General features: G+C 46.3%; 1 protein-coding gene across 1 annotated transcript in view; it reads right to left on the bottom strand.

Moving 5' to 3' along the window:
• FAM3B (FAM3 metabolism regulating signaling molecule B) overlaps positions 1-13395 on the bottom strand; it is a 58400-nt gene extending 45005 nt beyond the window's left edge. The window contains exon 1 of the mRNA XM_070252461.1: positions 13313-13395. The gene's annotated coding sequence lies outside the window, so the exon portion shown is untranslated. The remainder of the gene's footprint in view (positions 1-13312) is intronic.
• Positions 13396-13801: the final 406 nt, after the last annotated feature.

Genomic DNA, 13801 nt, shown 5'->3' with positions numbered 1-13801 from the left:
ACTGTTCAGGATCGCTGCCCCCTCCAGCCACAGAGCTCCCACCAGGGGACACGCTCTGGTGGGGAGGCAGTAGTCAGAAACCTCCAACCCTCACAGCAGCCTGAAGGGAAGTATCTTAAGCTTTTTACAAATGGCTTAACTCTCAGGATGGTAAAGTGAAACATCGAATGTCACAAAGTCCATCAGAGAGCAAGGATTCTAAGGGGTTCCAAACGACTCCAAACTTACTCTCTCCAGAGTTTCTTTGCTTGCTTAAATCACAAGAATAGGACAACTCCAGGGCCCCCTAAGGGCAGTATTTGAATAGTCACAATCGCTCAGTTCTACTTGCATCCACGGAATGACCTGCCTTCCTTTGTAATGCTCCATCTCAAAAACCCATAGCACATAAAATGCTAAGTCCACTTTAAATTTTTTTTTAAAGAATTAGACTTAGCTTCTTAACAATTAAGCTAATTCTGTTTTTCTTATTTATCCTACAGCTGGAGACTACATGGGTTGAGATGCTTAGAAATTTCTGGAAACAAACTTCCCTTCTTCTCCTTCTGCAGATGTTAGACCTTATCACGGCGTCTCTTCAACGTCACTTACCCGGTCTTCTTCATTTTCCATCCACTTGTTTCTCGCTGCTGCACTGTGTTGAGCTTTCTCCAACTGCGCACTCCAGTTCACTAATTACATATTCAGCACAATATAATCTGCCGTTAAACCTGTTCACTGGGTTTGTTGTTGTTGTTACTGTATATTTTTTTACTTTTAGAAATTCTACTTGGTTTTTTCAAAACTGCCATATTACTTTTTATACTTTTCTCAAGGTATCTGGAAGCCGCCTTGATTTTATTCATCGTAACCAGCCTAAGCGAGTTAAGAGTGTCTCTGATGATTCATTTGTCCAAGGTCTTTGCAAGCTGTTTTCGTGGTTCGAGCCCAGGGAGGTTTTCGCCCAGTGGCTGTGCATGGGGTATTGTATTGGAAAAAAATAGATGAAAGAATGTCTTGGAGCCAGTGAAAGTAATTTTCTCCAGAAAAGATTTGTGTTTGCTTCTGCTAGGGGCCTGAGTCATTACCACTCTGGGGCCATCTTTAAAGAAATATAAATTTGAGGCCTGAAAATCCCTGGATGACACAGTCAATTCACAACAGTCTATAGGCCAACAGGAGCTGTTCATTTGAGGTTGGTGCCTGCCCTGATGGAGCTGGGCTCCCAGTTTTTTTGTGTGGAGGGTTTCCTGTCAGACCCCTCGGCTCTAATTAGGGGGATTGACAAGCGCCTTTGGGTAAAACGTGGTTTCCTGGCGTGCAGCCCCCAGAGGCAGGGGGCCATTCCCAGGAGCACAGGGAGATGGGGAGTTCAGTCTGCAGTGGGGAGCAGGAAGGGGTGGGATGTTAGAAGAACATTAGAATAAATGAAGAATGATGCATTTTCAACGGGGAGGTGTCAACCGTAACGGAAAACAAGCAGGAAATAAAAGAGAGAAGGGGAAGAAGACATCAGAAGGCCCCCAGACTGAAAGGTGCACTCGGTCCACCCTTGTGACCGGTGGCTGAGGATTATGACGTCTCCTTCGTGATGCTCACGTCTGCATACAAAGGGGGCGCCTCAGAGAGGCCTTCCCTGGACACCCCCAGAGCCCACCCCTCACTCCTTCTTACTCCTCTTCACTGCACTTAGCAGCATCCAAATTCTTTTCCTTGGTTTGGATGCTGTTGACTGTCCGTCTCCTTCAGCAGAGCAGAGGCTCCACCAAGGCAGGGCCTCATCGTGTGCACTGCTGGGACCCATTGCCTAGAACACAGCCTGACATGGACGGGCTGCTCAGCAGATCCCTGGCGAGCACACGAATACATGAAGGAATGAGTGAACTAATGATTCCATTGAAAGAGACAGCAAGTCAGGAGGGGCAGCAGACCGCAAGGGGAAGTGAGTTATGAGTCTGGTTTAGCCATCTGAGTGAGGGGTGGAAGGCTGCCCAAGATGCAGGGCCCGGCGAACAGGAGGGTTTACAGGACTCTGGAAAGAGGGAAGGAATCAGCTAAGCAAAGGTAAGAAAGAGCAACCTCGCTAGCCTTGATTTCCTTCTTACAACGCGGGTAGCAGAGGACATTCAGAACAGCGATGACTGCAACCACACCTTCATGTCTTAGCACCAAAATACATACTACGCGTCTTTTGTTTTTAATTAACATGTTTTTTTTAGAGCAATTTCAGGTGTACAGCAAAGCTAAGCAGAAGGTACAGAGATTTCCCATACATCCCCTGCCCCTACACATGCACGGCCTCCCCCACTATCCACATCCCCACCAGAGTGGCACATTTGTTACCACTGATGAACCTGCATTGACTCATCATAACCACCCAAAGCCCATGGTTTACACTGGGGTTCACGCTCGGTGTTGTACATTCTGTGGGTTGGGACAAACGTGTAATGACATGTTTCCATCATATAGTGTCATACAGAGTAGTTTCACTGCCCTAAAAATCCTCTGTGCTCTGCCAAGTCATCTCCCCGTCCCCCAGGCCCTGGCAACTGCTGATCTTTTTACTGTCTCCATAGTTTTGCCTTTTCTAGAATGTCATACAGCTGGAATCATAGTATATGACCTTTTCAGACTGGCTTCTTTCACTTAGCAATATGCATTTAACTTTCCTCCGTGTCTTTTTGTGACTTGATAGCTCACTTCTCTACGTGCTGAATAATATTCCATTGTCTGGATGTACCAGTTTCCTTATCTATTCATCCACTGAACGGCATCTTGGTTGCTTCCCAGATTTGGCAATTATCAATAAAATTGCTATGAGCATCTGTGTGCAGGTTTTAGTGTGCACATAAGTTTTCAGCTCCTTTGGGTAACTACCAAAGGGTGTGATTACTGGATCATATGGTAAGAATATGTTTAGTTCTGTAAGAAACCACCAAACCTCTTCCAAAGTGGCTGTACCATTTTGCATTCTCACCAACAATGAGAATTCTTCTTGCTCCAAATCCTCACGAGTATTTGGTGTCATCAGTGTTCTTGAATTTAACCATTCTAAAAGGTGTGTACTAGCATCTTACTGTTATTTTAAATTTCTTTTTGAGGAAGATTAGCCCTGAGCTAACATTTGCTGCCAATCCTCCTCTTTTTGCTGAGGAAGACTGGCCCTGAGCTAACATCCATGCCCATCTTCCTCTACTTTATATGTGGGATGGCTACCACAGCATGGCTTGCCAAGTGGTGCCATGTGTGCACCTGGGATCCGAACTGGTGAACCCTGGGCTGCTGAAGCAGAACGTGTGAACTTAATGGCTGTGCCACCAGGCTGGCCCCTCTTATTGTTATTTTAGTTTGCATTTCCCTGATGACATAGGATGTGGAGCATCTTTTCATATGCTCATTTGACATCTTTATATCTTCTTTGGTGAGGTGTTTGTTAAGGTCTCTGGCTCACTTTTTTCTTTTAATTTTTCATTTTTCTCCCCAAAGCCCTCCGGTACATAGTTGTGTATTCTCAGTTGTGGGTCCTTCTAGTTGTGGCATGTGGGACACTGCCCCAGCATGGTTTGAGGAGCGGCGCCATGTCCCTGCCCAGGATTCGAACTGGTGAAACCCTGGGCCGCCGAAGTGGAGCACGCAGATGACAGGGCTGGCCCCTTGGCTCATGTTTTAATTGAGCCAATTGGTTGTTTTCTTATTGTTGAGTTTTAAGAATTCTTTGTATATTTTAGGTAACAGTCCTTTATCAGATGTGTCTTTTGTAAATATTTTCTCCCAGTCTGTGGCTTGTCTTTTCACTCTCTTGACATTGTCTTTTGGAGAGCAGAAGTTTTTAATTTTAGTAAAATCCAGCTTACAATTATTTCTTTCATTGATCGTGCCTTTGGTGTTGTATCTAAAATGTCATCACCATACCCAAGGTCATGTAGGGTTTCTCCTATGTTATCTTCTAGGAGTTTTATAGTTTTGCCTTTTACATTTAGGTCTGTGGTCGATTTTGAGTTAATTTTTGTCAAAGGTGTAAGGTCTGGGTCTAGACTCACTTTTTCGCCTGTGGATGTCCAGTCGTTCACGCATCATTTGTTGAGAAGACTATCTTTGCTCTACTATATGCCTTTGCTCCACTGTCAAAGGTCAGTTAACTATATTTACGTGGGTCTATTACTGAACTATCTATTCTATTCCTTTGACCTACTTGTCTTTTCTTTCGCCAATATCACACTGTCTTGATTGTTGTAGATTTATAGTAAGTCTTGATGCCAGGTAGTGTCCTTCCTCTGACTTTGTTCTTCTCCTTCAATATTGTCTTGGCTATTCTGGGTCTTTTGCCTCTCCATGTAAACTTTAGAGTCGGTTTGTCAAGATCCAACAAAATAACTGAATGGGATTTTGATTAGGATTGCATCGAATCTATAGATCAAGTTGGGAAGAACCAATATCTTGACAATCGTTGAGTCTTTCTATTCATAAACATAGACTCTCTCTCCATTTATTTGGTTTTTCTTTGTTCACGAGAGTTTCGTAGTTTTCCTCATCCAGATATTGTTCATGTTTTGTTGGATTTATACCTAACTATATTTTGGGGGTACTAACTAAATGGTATTGTTTTTTATTTCAAATTCCACTTGTTCACTGCTGGTATATAGGACAGCAACTGATTTTTGTATATTAACTTTTTTCCTGCAATCTTGCTGTAATTGCTTATTAGTTCTAGGAATTTTTTGTTGATTCTTTCAGATTTTCTACATAGATGATCATGTCGTTTGCAAGCAAAACCAGTTTTACCTCTTTTACAATCTGTATACATTTTATTTCTTTTTCTTGACTTATTGCATTAGCTAAAATGTCTAGTACAATGCCAAAAAGGAGTGGTGAGAGGGAACATCTTGTCTTGTACCTGATCTTAGTGGGGAAACTCTGAGTTTCTCCCCATTAAGTATGATGTTAGCTATAGTTTTTTGGTAGACACTCTTTATCAAGTTGAAGAAGTTCCCCTCTATTCCTAGTTTACTGAGAATTTTTATTATGAATGGATGTGGGATTTTGTCAAATAGTTTTTTCTGCATCTATTGATATGATCATGTGATTTTTCTTTTTAGCCTGTTTATGTGATGAATTACATCAATTTATTTTCATATGTTGAACCAGCCTTGTGTACCTGAGATAAATCCCTCTTGGTCGTGGTGTAATAATTCTTTTTATACATTGCTGGATTCAATTTGCCAATATTTTGTTGAGGACTTTTGCATCTATTTACAAGAAAGATGTTGGACTGTAGTTTTCTTTTCTTGTAATGTCTTTGTCTGGTTTCAGTATTAGGGTAACGGTGGCCTCACAGAATGAGTTACAAAGTATTCCCTCTGCTTCTATCTTCTGAAAGAGATTGTAGAAAATTGGTATAATTCTTCCATAAATGGTAGAACTCACCAGCAAACTCATCTGGGTCTGGTGCTTTCTGTTTTGGAAGTTTATTAATTATTGATTCAATTTCTTTAATAGATATAGGCCTATTCAAATCGTCTATTTCTTCTTGAGTGACTTTTGTCAAATTATGTCTTTCAAGGAATTGGTCCATTTCATCTAGGTTATAAAATCTGCAGGCACAGAGTTGTTCACAGTATTCCTCTGTTATCCTTTTAATGTCCATAGGATCTGTAGTGATGTCCACTGTTTCATTTCTGATATTGGTAATTTGTACCCTCTTTCTTTTTTTCTTAGCCTGGCTAGACACTTATCAATTTTATTGATCTTTTCAAAGAACCAGCTTTTGGTTTCATTGATTTTTCTCTACTGATTTCCTGTTTTCAATTTCATTGATATCTGCTCTAATTCTTACTATTTCTTTTCTTCTGCTTACTTTAGATTTGACTTACTCTTCTTTTTCTCCCCTGCCCCCACCCCCACTTAGGTGGGATAGGACGGCTGGAGTGGGCTGGAGTTGGGTATTTGCCTTCCCCCAGGATGGTTAGGCTCTGATAATACCCCAGTAGGTTAGGCTCTGGTTAACTTGTCCCCTCCCCTGAGGGCAGATCTTGTTAAGAAGAACAGAGTACTCTGGTGTATTCCAAAATGGTTCCTTTTCCTCTCCCTCTGCTGGAAACAGGAGGAGATTTTTCTCTATATTTACTGTGAGAACATGGTCAAGTTCCCAGAGGTAAATCTCACAATACCGTGAGGGCCCAGCTCTGACCAGGTCCCCCTGGAGCTTTAACCCTCAGGGTTGTCCACCTTGGGCCTCCAGCAATTTGTCAATTAAGGTTCAGGTTTTCCTACCTGGCCTCTGGTTCCCATGGCAGTTTTCACTCCTGAGTCTCTGCTCCCATAAACTGCAATTCCCTGCATTCACCTGTCTCTCCAATCTTGGGGGCAGTGGCTTACCCTGTGTGCTCTCCTCTCTTATGGACCCGAGAAGAGCTGTTGACTTTTCAGTCTGTTCAGCTTTCCCCTTGTTGTTAGGATGGAACAGTGACTTCCAAGTTTCTTACATGTGGAACTGGAAGCTGCAGATTCCTAGGTGTCTTTTTAATTCTCTAAAATTTTTACACATCACATTACATGTTTTCTTTAGTTGCTGCTTTAAAGAAGGAAGCTCCCCATTTGACTAGTCAGGAAGAGAACTTATCAATAAAACGTTATTTCTATAGATAAAATATTATAGGCTGTCAAAAATATCTTACATGATAAACTATAGGGAAATGAATTAGGCCACAATCTATGACCAAAGAAAGAAAAAGAAAAAAACCACAGTGAGATAACACACACCTGAAAGAAGAACTAAAATTAAAAAGACTGACACCAAGTGTCACCAGGATACGGAGCACCTGGAACTCTTCATGCACTATTTGTGAGAGTGTGAAATGATACACCCACTTGGAAAATCATTTCGCAGTTTCTAATAAAGTAAAACACACACTTACTATACAACTCAACAATTCCACCCCTAAGACTACACTGCAGAGAACAGACTGCATGACGTATGTACACAGTATCCACGTAGGATCATAGCTCAAAACCAGATACAGCCAAAAAATCCATCAACAGGAGAATGGATAAACAAATTGTGGCATATTCGTAGGATGGAATCTACTCAACAAAAGCAACAAAAACAAAGAATGCATTACTGATAAATGCAACAATATGGATAACTCTCAAAAACTATTTTCCTACATACTGGATGTCTGATTACACTTAGATGACGTTTAAGAGCTGATACAACTAATCGATGGTGACAGAAGATCGAATAGTCGTTTCCTCTGAGCACAGGGTGGAAAGGTATTCAGTGGGAAGCAGCAGGGGAAAACTTACTGGTGTGACGGAAAAGTTCTTATCTTTATCTGGGTGGTGAGTACACAAGAATCCTACGTAAAAAGTTATAGAGCTATATACACTTAGAGTCTGTGTGTTTTACTGCACATAAAGTACGCTATCAATATTTCAACGGGAGGCTGGCCTGGTGGTGTAGCAGTTATGTTCACGCGCTCCTCTTCCATAGCCCAGGGTTCGCCAGTTCGGATCCTGGGCACGAACATACACACCACTCATCAAGCCATGCTGTGGCGGCATCCCATATAGAAGAACTTGGAACAACCTACAACTAGGAGATACAACTATATACTAGGCCTTTGGGGAGAAAAGAAAAGGGAAGATTGGCGACGGATGTTAGCTTAGGGCCAATCTTCCAAAAGAAAAATTTCAATAAAGTCTGTTATCAAAAAGAGAAAAGATGAATGGATAGAAATGATAGAGCCGAACAGTGTGTGAACCTTTGCAACTCACGGGGCCGTGGAAGCACATTTACAGTTCAGTCTGGCCGACAGAGCACACACAAGCTGTCCTGGTCAAGCGTCATTTCAGGCCTGGCATGGCCTCCTCCGAAGCCTGCTCTTGGCTCTGATTGCCTGCACACACCATGAGCGGTCCTCACTGTTCTTCAGCAGGACTGGAGGGAACGATTTGTGGTCCCACCTGGACCGGGACAAACATCCCCACTACACTGTGTCCTGCCCTTCCTTCAAGCCTCCCCCAAGCCTCTCCTCTTCTCTGCCACACCTTCCACTGGCCCCCACAGCCTCTAATCATCTCAAATCCTCCAGCAACCTGTCAGTTCATGGGCGGCTGGTCTACAGAGCCATGGCATGAATGTGACTTGGGATCATGAATAGCTGCCCAGGTCAGTCACACACACACATACACACAAAGACCCAGTCTGTTTTGTAAGTCATGTGCACTCGTATCTTCTTCTTCTTTTTTTTTTTTTTGAGGAAGATTAGCCCTGAGCTAACATCTTCTGCCAGTCCTCCTCTTTTTGCTGAGGAAGACTGGCCCTGAGCTAACATCCGTGCCCATCTTCCTCTACCTTACATGTGGGATGCCTACCACAGCATGGCTTGCCAAGCGGTGCCATGTCTGCACCTGGGATCCAAACCAGCGAACCCCAGGCCGCTGAAGCGGAACGTGGGAACTTAACTGCTGCGCCACCGGGCTGGCCCCTCGTATCTTCTTCACTGGCCCTTCCTCAGCTTCACACACTGAATTGAACATACAGTCATGTGCCATATAACGACGTTTCACTCAACGGCCTGCATATACGATGGTGGTCCCATAAGATCAGCACCATGTAGCCTAGGCGTAGGTGTAGGAGGCTCTACCATCTAGGTTTGTGTAAGTGCACTCTGTGATGTTCACACAACGACAGAATCTCATTTTTCAGAATGTATCCACATCAAATTACACATAATCGTACTTATCTTTTTAAATGTTATGTTCATTGGACTTAATTTTTTATTTTTTTTTGGTATCTTCTCACAGGGCTTTGCAGTCAACGACCATTCAATTCATACTACAGACCAGCAGTTCTCAAAGCATGGTCTGGGGACCCCTGGTGGGTCCATGAGACCCTGCAAGGAGTTTGCAAGGTCACAGCTTAATAACACGACATTAGTTGCCTTTTCTACTCTCATCCTCTCGGGAGTTTCCCACTGTCTCCTGAGCAGCTCTGCAGGACTCAGTGAAGAAGCAGTTTTCAAATGACAGCTGTATAAGGAAACAACATCATGCCAGGGCAAAAGGATCCACTTCAAGTGCCAGGCAGACCAACACATTTTAAAGTAACAGAGGACGAAAAATTCAGTTTCAGATTCTACGCTGCAATTAATCTTTAAGAAACCACCATTTGTTGAGTTTGGGCATACTATCAAAGAGGAAGACCCACAGTTATTTGAAAAGGATGTTAAGATACTGCACACCGCTCCAACTACTTAGCCATATGAAGCCAGATTTTTGCCAGTCCTTCAACCAAAACAACATATTGCAGCAGACGGAATGCTCAGCGGTCTTCTGTTAAGGACATTAAAGAGATTTGCAAAAATGTAAAACAATGCCTTTCTTCTCACTAGATATTTCGTTTTGGAAGTAAAATTATTTTTCATAAAAATATTTATGTCAACATGCAATGGGTATATTATTGTTACTTTAAAATGAATTAATAAATATTGTTAAAATTTCTCACATTTAATTTCAAATGCGTAACCTACATAAAAACTTACCTGGCCCTTCAGTGACTTGTAAGGGGCTAAAGGGATCGTGAGATGAAGAAGTCTGAGGACTACTGTTTCCGACTACCTGACTAAAACACGGAGCAGACCCTTTAGAAATGAAAGGGTCCAATGAGCCGGATTTGGAGTCAGATGGACCCGGGTTTCAGCATTCCACACGGCGCTAACAGCTTTAAGCAAATTATTTAATAGTCTTGAACCTCAATTTTTTTTTTAAATCTGTGAAATGGGAAGAATAATGACATCATTTTCAGAGTTGCTGAGATTAAATAAGCTAATGCATGGAAGGTACTAGCACAAGACACCTGCAGCTGGCAGGCACTCAGCCCTTTGATTATCTACTCACGCTGCCCTTCTCCTATAAGGCTTGGAGGCAGCCAGAGCCTCGGCTGAGCTGGGGGTGAAGTTCAGAATCCGGCCAGCTGACCGACTATAAGGAAAGCAAAAGCTCTCCATGTCCCGGGAGGCATCTGGGGAAGGCCACAGGCTGGTGGAGGGCTGACCCTTCAGAGCCCTTCCAACTTTTGGGGGAGGAAGTGTTCCTCCCTGGAGGGGCCAGAAATCCAGACACAGCAGCTCTGCGGAGGTACAGGTCTTAGTTCAATCCGATTCAATCAGCCAACTACCTATTAAGCACCTACTAGATGCCAGGCACTGCTCAAGCCCCAGAGATGCATCAGGGAACAAAACTGACCAAGATCCAGCACTCAGGCAGCTTACCTTCTAGTGCAAAGTCATGCAAACACAGGCCCCTGGTGAGGACTGACCTGCAGACAGGAGGACGACCAATGGAAACCGTGGCCACGGAGAGGGACTGAGCATGTGCGGTGACCCCCAGAAGCTCTGTGCATGGGTTCACGTGGTGCTGCATGGAGGCACTGGTGATGCTGGGGCGCAGGGGCCAGGGATGCTAGAGGCCATGCCAAGCAGGACAGCAGGCTGCCCTGGAGCAAAACAAGGGAGTGAAGGGGAGGAAGCCTGAGGCTGGGGAGGGAAGCTTTTGGGTGAAAACTTTCAACTCTCTTCCTAATCACAACTCCGTCTGTAGTCCTGGTCCACAACATGTTGGGAGGAAGAGAAATTCAGGGGCCCGTGAACTCTGGCTTGGCAGAAGACCCAGACTGAGTCCAGAAATCTCTGAGTCTGAACGGCGCCAGAAGAAGCTGGGAAAGGTGAACTGAGAGTGTAAACCGGTAAGCCTTTGTTCCCGTCTTCCAGCTGCCAGGCTGGGCTGCTCCCCTTTTGTTCTGGGGAGCAACCTGGACGGGCCAGGTGGTCACACACACAGGAAGGTCCCACGCCTGACTGTGCCCACTGTTTGTTCATGAACAGCCACTGCTCTTGGGAAGGGCTGGCGGGAGGGTCCAGAGTAGGGCATCTAAGCTTCTGAACTGGTTTCGTTTGTTCTGCTTGTTGAGCTGCTCCTTGCAGCCTGTTTCTCTGACAGTCTCCCGAAGGTGCCGGGTGTGTTTGTGCAGACAATCCACGGAGACCTTGGAGCTTTCATTGGGAAAGGCGTTGCCTGCAGAAACCAAGAGCGTGGTCACACCCTTAGCTGCAGAAAACCACCGTGAAACGGACACTTCAGGTTTTGAGAAAAGTCCAAACCTTGGGACTGTTTTTGACCCCCGTAATTGTAATTGGGGATGTTTATATCCCGCAGTTCAAAAAGTTTCTTATATATTTTCTGCATCATCTTGTTGCTCACAGGGTGGGACAAGGAGAAACTGAAGCAGAATTCACCCTGCACAGGTGACGCATTTGTGGGGAGAAAAGGCATCTGATTTTTGTGAGTGATACAGAAGTGAGAGAACAGCTCCAAGGGGAGGTTGGAGCAACTGTTGCCCACTTGTCGGAAGGGAGGGTCCATGTGGAGACTGGAAAAGAGCTTTCATAATAAATCAGGACTACAACTTATAGGACCACCTACTTGGCTGGTCCCAGAAGTGGACGCTGTGTGCTCCCTTGAGCAGCGAGGAATCCTATGCTCGATGCCAGATCCCTGCTCACAGGGTCCTGTACAGGGAGGCAGCTGAAGTGCACAAAGGGGGCATGAGTACTCAACGGCCACTCAGCTAGAACCTGGGTCTCCTAGGTCCGTCCTGCAGCCTGTGTCCTGGATTCCCGGAGGGCCATGTCTCCTTTGATGGAGATGGATACAATGAGGTCACCAGGTTCTCAAGGGGCAGGGGGAGACTGCACAAGCTCACACGGACCGCTCACACTCTGTGAGACCCTCACACCACGTCTCTTCCCCCCCCGCCATTGCCGCCCTTCTGTGATCTGATGATCGCTTCGCCGTCCATTTACAAAACAAAAACAAACAAAAGACCAACACCCAAATTCATTTCCTTCGCTGCTGGTTTTCACTCTTTATGAAGCAATATTTGCTGACTAGAGTGGCCTCACATGTCAGAGAATGGAGGGAGAGTACCTGGAACAACGCTGGATGCAAGAAAGGCACCCTATGATGGTGACTATTATTATGATCTTAATGGGTTATTTTGTCTCTCACTGTCATAAGCAATCAAGAGGAAAACTAGCTGAATTTCAGTTTTGATTTAAAAAAAGCTACCAAAGAAACACTATATGACACCTGTTCTAGAATACTCCAATGAGAAAAGATGTTTCTTAAAGGCAAATCCTTTTGGGAAACAAAACAAAACAAAACAAAACAAAACATCTCAATAGCACATGCACGCAACAGCCCAAAAATGCCAAATGGAAGAAAATGAAAATTATTTCTGAAAGCCAGTGATTCCTAAGTTGGACTGAGTTGCAGGACTGCCCTTATGCTTTACGTACCCCAAACCATCACTCATCCAGCCAAAAGCTTACTGCCTGGACCCCCGCCCTCCTCCGCCTCCCCGTGGAACCTGCACCAACCCATTTTCTTTGCCGTCTTCCTGCAAAGCTCTTGGAAAGATGGCAGCCTCTCACTCGGCCTCCACACTTCTACCCGGCCTGGGCTGGGACCCAGGAGATCTCCTAAGGATGACGAGGCTCCACCTTGAAACACACCGTTGTGACTGAAGGCACGCGGTCAAACAAAGGAGGAGCAAACGCCGGGGAAGTCACGGCATTCGATGTGCTCAATCACTTCAGCACTAACACGCAAGCCACCTGGGGTCCCACCCGCCTTCGGCTCCCACCTGTCACGGTGCCACACGTAGCACAGAGTGACCTTCTGACATCACTCTGACCACCTCACCCTTGACTGGTTGACCTTGACAGCACCCAACTGACCCCGTTTCCAGATGTCCTCCGCCTTCTCCCCGGGGACCGTCCTACGGTCCCCAGCTGGAACCTCCATGCCTCCCACTGCTTTCAGGGAAAAGCACGAGGCTCTCAGTGAGGCACCCACTCCTCCGCCGCGGCAGCTTCTGCCCGGGGTGCCATCGCTGGTCGCCCGGGTGGGGTTGGGGGCATAGGTGGGGGCCAGCCGAGATATCCTGGGTCAGGGCCTGGGGTTCCCGCCCAGGTCTCCTGAGGGGATGAGGGGATGAGTACGGAGCGGGGCCCAAGTCTTCCACAGGCTGAGAAGGGGCCCGAGGGTGTCCTCACGTGGACTGCCCGGTCCATGCCGGCGACCCTCGGGCTCCGCCCTTAGACACCAGGGTAGGGGGAGGGCTCCCTCCGACCCCCAGGGTTTGGGCCCGTGGGGCTGCCTCAGGTCCCAACCAACCCTATCCAGGCCTAGCCCGCCCTGCGTTGCAACCAACTCCGACCCTCCCGCCCTGCGTCCCCACGCCCCTGCCCCCGACCCGGCCGCGCTCTCTCACCCAGTCGCCCCCTACGGTCTCTGCGCACGGGGAGGAGTTGGCGCCGCTGCGCCCGCGCCATCCCCGCCAGGTCCTGCGCACGCGTGGCCGGGTCCACGCGGTCCCCCACCCCCACCTCCCCGCCGCTCCAGGCGGCGCCTGGAGTCTACGCAGCCTTTCCGGTTTGGTGGAGCTCAGGAGAAGCAAGTTGGGCCTGTACGGCCTCTCCCACGTTGCAGGCCCCTGGTGTGGCCTTTGGGTCCATCATCGCATCCCCTGCCACATGTCCCCTTGGGTCCATCACCGCCTTTCCTGCCCCCTCCCCCCATGTGTCCTGTGGCGTCCACCACAGCCTTTCATGCCCCAGCTAGTATTTTTGGAACATTTGTTGCATGAAACAATGCTCTTAGTCATTGTAATTCAAATTCAGGCCACCCAGGAAGAGGAGTTGGGGCCGTACCCCCTATTGTGGTCATCCTTGTTGACAGCTAAGGTGTGTCTGATCAGCAC

Source organism: Equus caballus, chromosome 26 (assembly GCF_041296265.1).
Source record: "Equus caballus isolate H_3958 breed thoroughbred chromosome 26, TB-T2T, whole genome shotgun sequence".
Lineage (NCBI taxonomy): Eukaryota > Metazoa > Chordata > Mammalia > Perissodactyla > Equidae > Equus > Equus caballus.
This window is presented reverse-complemented; position numbering and strand designations above follow the sequence as displayed.